Below are 7,279 nucleotides of genomic sequence, written 5' to 3'. Positions count from 1 at the left end.
GTTTAGTCCTCAAGAGAAGTTATTACAATACAAACGCAGTCAACTTCTTCTATTCAACATGAACATTCAGGAAGTCTTTATTGCCAAACAGCAGACCTGACGCATAATGGACGTCACAGTGGACGTCCTGCAGGTCTCTGCAGTCATTCAGGCTCCTGGTTTGTTGTTCCTCGTTGTGCTTTGATGTCGTACGCGGTGAAACGCATAATTCCTGTAAAAATGTGCTTTTTGTAGATTTGGCTTCTGATCCAAAGCGCTTCTTCAGTCTACATGGACTCGTAGCAGCAAGTCATTTCACAGGTAAAGTCGATTTCAACGTGATTTCTGCGACGCTCCATCTTCAGGACGATGATGGAAGAACAAAACCTCAACTGTTAAAATGACTCTTCTACGGTTACAGTAGAACATTGTTCAGACGTTGATGTTCATGACATTTTGTGTTCGTTGCTGATCTCAAAGCAGCTGCCATACAACATGCTGTTTTAACATTGTTCATGTGAAGGTCGTGAATGTTCTTAGTTTGTGTTTGCAGAAGATATTATAGAGACGCTGATTGTGTTAAGTTTATTTCTTTAATAAGATCTCTCCAGCAGGTCGCATGACAGCGTCTCTTGTTCTGCAGACATTAGTGGATCTACTTCAGGGTTTTCATTAGTCTACTGTGGAGGTGTCATTAGTCTTTAAAGCCGACATCGACACAATGGTGAAGTTTTGGGTCAACGGGGAGGCAGAACGGTTGTGATTCAACCTTTCTGAAAAAAGATGGAAATGTTTTTAGTTTGTCTGAGGGCAGTTTGGAACGCTTGACTTATCGTAAGTTGAGTTTTAACATGTGAAAATACTCAGAAGTGTCAAACGCGTCCTTTAACGTGTAATAAAACATCCGACAGGGCGCTTTGTGGTCATTCGTTGGCTGAAACGGGTTCGCTGACTGTTCGACAATAAGCCTGAAAGCTTTTGCCTTAAGACCTCATTCTGCTGCTAATCCCACTCGGTGGTCATCTTCTGTTCCCAGATCTGTTCATCTCTGACCTTGTGTATTAAAAGTGTCCATGTAACAGGCCATCGCGCCGCACTTCTGTTGACAATCAGTATTCGATGGACGCCACCTTCAAAAAGCACAGTTTCAAAAGCAAAGGTCCGACAGAATGTATTTCCTCCATTGTGCTGTTGATGTTTCATACTTCAGCTTTGATGGTTCACTCTCTTAATTCAAGGGATTATTTTGGCTTTGTGTTCACCTCATGAGGCCGGAGAGAGGACGCCGACATGTTCAGGGTTTCTTTTCTCCGCCATCAGAGACTAAACGTTGGCTTTGAGGACATTATAAGCTCACACAGTACCACAGTCTGTTTTTGACAAAGCAGCTTAAAGCTAATTCTGATGTTCTGATGTATTAAACAGTTGATTAAGTGTTTAATAAACAAACTGATTCTACACTGTCTACGGTTTCATCTTTGGCTCTGTTGGAACTCTGTACTTATTTAATATGAGTTTAGGGCAACCTTTTTTTTCACGTAATATTTATTAAATTTGAAATGGATGCATGTTTTTGAAAAATCTCACATATCAACACTTCATGTACCCCAGATTGAGAGCCACTGATTTAGTCTCATGTTGGATTTTAGGTCTGATATAGTTCTAGTTTAGTCCCATGAGGCTGTTGACCGCATGTCTAAAATGTTTTTTGTTCATTATTTTATTGTATAGTAGAAATAAAGTAAACCTGACGGACCTGTAACATAAAGCGCCGTCATATCTTGAGGCAGTTATTCCCAAATCTGCAAGGTCAGCAAATTCAAGCCATAAAAGACAGGGTCTATTCAAATCTGGGTCTATTCAAATCCTTCAAAACAAATCTGGAAAAGGAAACCTGGGTAAATCATGAACATCCTCCAATTTAAGAGGCTACAAGCAAAATGTGGACAACCACCGTCTTAATGAAGATGTGAGATGATAAATGTCTAAGATATCAAACATAACTGTTTCATGTTACTGATCACAAGATGAACACTTTGCTGCTCTGTTAATCTCCTGCGTGGTTTCCTCCTAGATTATTAAAAGTGGCAGGACAACCCCTTCTCTTTTTCTAACATGTACTACCTGACAGCTGCCAGCAGGAGGTGCTGCAGTACTGTAGCACAAGATCTGCACTAAATGCACTTTTCTTTTCCTGACTCCCACATCTCATAGTTGTGTCTTCTGTGGACATTTGTATATATTTCAGCAAGCGATCGTAGATAGTTGCCCAGTTGTTCTGCGTGTGAATTCGATCCACAGGAATAAAACTCCTCTGCTCTCCAGCAGCAGACGTTCATCTGACGTTGTTATTGTTAATGTCTGCTCTCAGTCCTTCATCCAGTCTGTCTTTACCTGCTCTAATCTCATTACTTATTTATTCTGGTTGTATTTCTATTCAAACTGCGTCGCTGCAGCTTTCTCCCAGACTGACATTCTTGATTGCACGCGCATCTAAAATAATGACAACAACCAAGGTGAGTTGCGAGGAAATTGATGGTTACGCGACACAGTTTTGTCATTTTGTGGTTCCCCTTTGCTAACCGTGGCTATAAGCACCCGGTTCTGCTTCTCTCTCTCTCTCTTCCTCCCGCTCGCTTCTCCATCCTTTTCATCCCCTAAAGGAAGACTGACGGATACACTAACTAGAAAGGCCTTATCAGATGAGGCCTTCGCCACCTTTCATCCGCCTATCCATCTGTTCATTGCATTCGTCTGTTGATTAGCTCGGCAACCAACCTTCAGGTCGCCCGCATCCATTCATCTAGTTGTCTCTGTGCGTTTCTGCACAGTAAACAGTGATACACACACACACAGGATATTAGAAACTGTAACACACACACACACAGAGCGACAGCCTGCTGGATGGATGACACTGAAGTGATAAGAAATGTATTTATTTAACAGAATAAGTGCAAAGCGTTACTTACAATCTGTGTTTGTGCGGAGGTTTGCGATTCTAGATTCAGTTATTAAAGTTGTCTGTGTTGGAATAAATGTGTGGCAAAGAGTAATGATGTTTTTGGAGTGGAGGTGTAATATATTTTGTTCTTTTTTGGGGCCTTTGGAGAATAATGTGTTGATGCATAAAGAATCTTAGTCGCACCGCTCGAGTTATTGAGTCCAATTCCAACTGAGAGAAGCCTGGCTGATGAAGGCGCTCACCAAGCAGCATATATTATAAGAGCATATCAAGGTTTGAAAAGCCCAGTTGGTCCAATTAAGGCAACACAAATGCAGACGTTACAAGCCAAGCTCAAATTATTAATGCACATAAAAAAGAAAATCCCTCTCGTGACAGTGACCGGAGCCAAAATAAGAGCGTTAAAGAGAAATATGAGTTGCATTGAAATCAGGCGAGGCTTTCGGTTTCATTCAGATTTGGTTTTCAGAGGACAAGAAAAACACAGTTTCTCACTTGTTTTTTTTATCTTGACACTTTTTTTTTTACATCCGTGTTCATTAACCTGTTTAAATAATTGAATGTTATTCAGCAAACAAACCTTCAGCCCTCTATAGTTCGAAAAAAAGCCCCTCAAAAGATCTACTGGAATGGTTTTTCATTTCCCGTGCTGGAGCTCTTTGTTGTAACCTCTCCAATCTTTTCAAGCACACTATATTCATCTTAATGCTAGGTGATATTGAATATATGGTTTCAGGCTATTTTTTTATATTTCCCATATCCTTTTTTATATTATGTCATACATTACATTATGGCAGAGCAAATAATGTAATACCAGGGAAAGGAAATAAGATTAACTGGAACACAATATTCTTCGGAGTTTAATTAGCTTTTTTTGACACAATAAGCGAGGTTATCAGTGTTATTACTTGAGGGAAATATGGACCTTTTTTTTTTTTTTTGGGGAATATTATCACCGAGGAGGAGCGTAGAAGAGAAAAGACTCGTGTTGCTGAAGCAGAGGAATGTTCCAGTTCTCCGGCTGATGGAGCGCAGGCCTTTGAGGCGTGATTACAGAGTTTCCAAGTGAACTGTCTCTTGTCCTCCACTTCCCTCCCCACAGGCCAGCAGCTCAGGACAAGTCACAGCGAGCAGAACTGTTAGCCACCAGCCAAATGCGTCTTGGCCTGTGGCTGCCAGCTCTGTGAAATTGGCTAGTCACTCTGGGAGGAACCCACTTCTTTTAAACCGGCGTTTCCTTTGCAAAACTTATTTCACCAATGAAATAGATGCGGGCAGGAAATCACAGCTTCATTCGATGCCGTATGAGCCCGATAAGGATGCAGGTGCATACGTGAGAGAAGACTAATTCACAGCGCCGCCAATTATCTGACTTTTCTATTGCTTCATTACGAGATTACATCCATGTACTTACTGTCGTGTGTATTGCGTGTTGGTCACATTGAGAAGATTCATGGCCTGGAGATATAAAAGCAGAACTGATGCCAACAGCTCTGAGCCGTGCTGGGACTGAAGCTGAATGCTAACGTCAGCACGCTAACGGTTTTTAACCTTGTTCACTATCTTAATGTACGACTTAAAAAGCTAACGTTTGCTTATTAGTACACGCACAAAGTACAGTCGAGGAAGTGTCATTAATAGTGCAGATATTGAGTCATAAACCAATTTCTTTGACATATTGCACATTTTGATGGAATTATGACACTACACTGTAAAAAACACACTGTGAAATTGACAGTTATTAACTGGCAGCCATTGACAAGTAACGTACTGTAAAAAAAAAACACAGTTTATAACGACAGATTATTAGTTACTGTCATTTTCTACAGTACTTTTTGGGTGCAATGATTTTTTTTACAGTGCATTCTTGGTTACAGTGATTTTCCCACAGCACTACTAGGTTTTCAAATATATATTTTTTACAGTAAATCTTTGACTATTGTAATATTTGAATGAATACACAGTATTTTACTGGATAACAGTTTACAGTAGGTCACTGCTCACAAACAGTACATTTCACGGGCGTTTTTTTTACAGTGTAGATGATGTACAACGCTATTTCAACCCATCTTGATGTGACAATGAAAGTCTGCACCAAATCACAAGGCAATCTATTCATTTCTATGTATTAATCGTTGTTGAGATATTCTCGTCTGGACCATGCGTTACCATCGCTGGATGAAAACCCCTCCAGGTGGCTCGAGTCGAGTGAATGTGCTCTGCGCGTCACAGATTGCTCACGAGTCCCATAAGTACATGTATTTTACCCAAAATGAAACGCTGCATCGCAGCAGTATGGCATATCATGAATAACTCACATCCATTCCACAACGAGCAGTTGAATAATGTATCATTACCCTAATAAGAGCTGTCCGGTTAGCACCTCTGGGAGCCGCGGGCCGGCTACCAGATGACAAACCGGCTAATAACTGGGACTAGTCGGCCTAATCAGTAGGCTGCGGTCACTTCAGCAGCTGCTGCCCTCATATTAACCTGCAGCGTGTTATTATGTGTGTGTGTGTGTGTGTGTGTGTGTGTGTCCAGCAGAAAACAGGTTGACGGTCACAGCATGAGGGTGTGTGTGTGTGTGTGTGTGTGTGTCAACTCTACTTGAACTTGTCCAGTTCTTTTGCTTGAGTTTATCGGACAAACAAACCGTGTTTATTTGGCTGTAGTTTAAAATGCAGCTCATTGTGTGTGTGTGTGTGTGTGTGTGTGTGTGTGTGTGTGTGTGTGTGTGTGTGTGTGTGTGTGTGTGTGTGTGTGTGTGTGTGTGTGTGTGTGTGAGTGACGCGGTGACAATGACGCTAAGCTCCACGCCTTGGGTTATCTCTGTGGTTTAAAAGTGTGGGGCGAGGGGCTTCAGGTGTGTGTGTGTGTGTGTGTGTGTGTGTGTGTGTGTGTGTGTGTGTGTGTGTGTGTGTGTGCGAAAGCAAAAGGTGTCAGAGGTCTTTACTCAAATGTTTGCAGATAGTGGTCTTTTGTCACTGTGTGTTTGTGTGTTTCTCTTTCGTTCAGTGTGTGTGTGCGTGTGTGTGTGTGTGTGTGTGTGTGTGTGTGTGTGTGTGTGTGTGTGTAACACAATTGTCTGACTCAACAAACAGAATCAAATGAAAAAGTCCAAATCATATTATTGAACGCTGCTGTTGAATTGCAGGAGGTTGCAGTTTTTTTCTTGTCACATCTTTTTGAAGACGCACAACTTTTTTCACGTTAATAACTATTGAGCAACTATTGCTTTTGCTGATTGGTGCCTTGGAACTCATACTTGTCCTTCACCTGGTCCGAGCTTAAACTTGTGTCCGAATAAACACAAATGAAGGGGTTCCTGTTTCCTGGGAGAAATCCTCTGCTCACAGGAAATGATGCTTTGTATGTTTGTCAAAGCCAACAATGGTGGCCTGTTTGTCATAATTACAGGAAGGTGGAGGAAATGCAGGAGGAGGAGGCGGAGCTTGATCATTTTAACGATTACAATATGTTCTTCACCTGCAGGAATAAAGACATCACGAATCAGTTTAAGAGGTGACAGACGAACATGTTGTAACAACAACTCTGCAAAAAAAGAGTTGCATCTTGGGAGGAATAAACACATTTTAAAACAGGTGAGCGCGAAGTTTAGATTTAAAAAACTAAGAAATGGTGTTTTGTGTGCGGAACATTTCCCTAAACCTTCTCAGTGTCAGACCGAGAATAATTTGCTGTCAAGTTTTAAGTTTTCATACTGTCTCGCCACAAAGTCCCCCGGCGCCTTACCATCCAGCTTTTAGAGATCTGTCACATATCACCTGAGTGCACACACACACACACACACACACACACACACACACACACTGAGACAACCCATCTACACTGCACACACTTTTCTAATTCCTGAGCTGTACAATATGTACAATTGTTGGAGGTGGAAACTGAGATTCACTGCTCGGGTGACAGAAATGAGGATGTCTGGGCCTGATATAACTTTCGTATTAAACAATTCTCGTACGAGCGACAGCATAGAAACGGCAGAAAGGAGCAGCGGCCGGCACTCAACAGATATGTTTCTGTTGCGGTCCGATGACTTATGACCATATGGCACCGAGCTAAATGACCTTTGGATCAACTCCACCAGAGCGACTGATGCATTTATTCATCGGAGTCGCGGTCGGGCCGGACGGCGGAGACAGAAGTAGGAATACTGATGAAGAATAGGGAGCGAGCGAAGGAAAATAACGAATAAAAGGGGCAAATGATGACAGGGAGACATCAAGACTAATGGGAGGGAAAGAGAGAGAACGAGGCCCTCACATGGAGGGCAGCGGCGCGCTTCATCCACCGGCAGGTCGTTGGGTCTTT

This window comes from Clinocottus analis, unplaced genomic scaffold, assembly GCF_023055335.1.
Source record: "Clinocottus analis isolate CAN_PGR_092001 unplaced genomic scaffold, fCliAna1.0.p SCAF_9, whole genome shotgun sequence".
In the NCBI taxonomy this organism is placed as follows: domain Eukaryota; kingdom Metazoa; phylum Chordata; class Actinopteri; order Perciformes; family Cottidae; genus Clinocottus; species Clinocottus analis.
The sequence above is the reverse complement of the archived record's forward strand: the minus strand, read 5'-3'. Positions refer to the sequence as shown.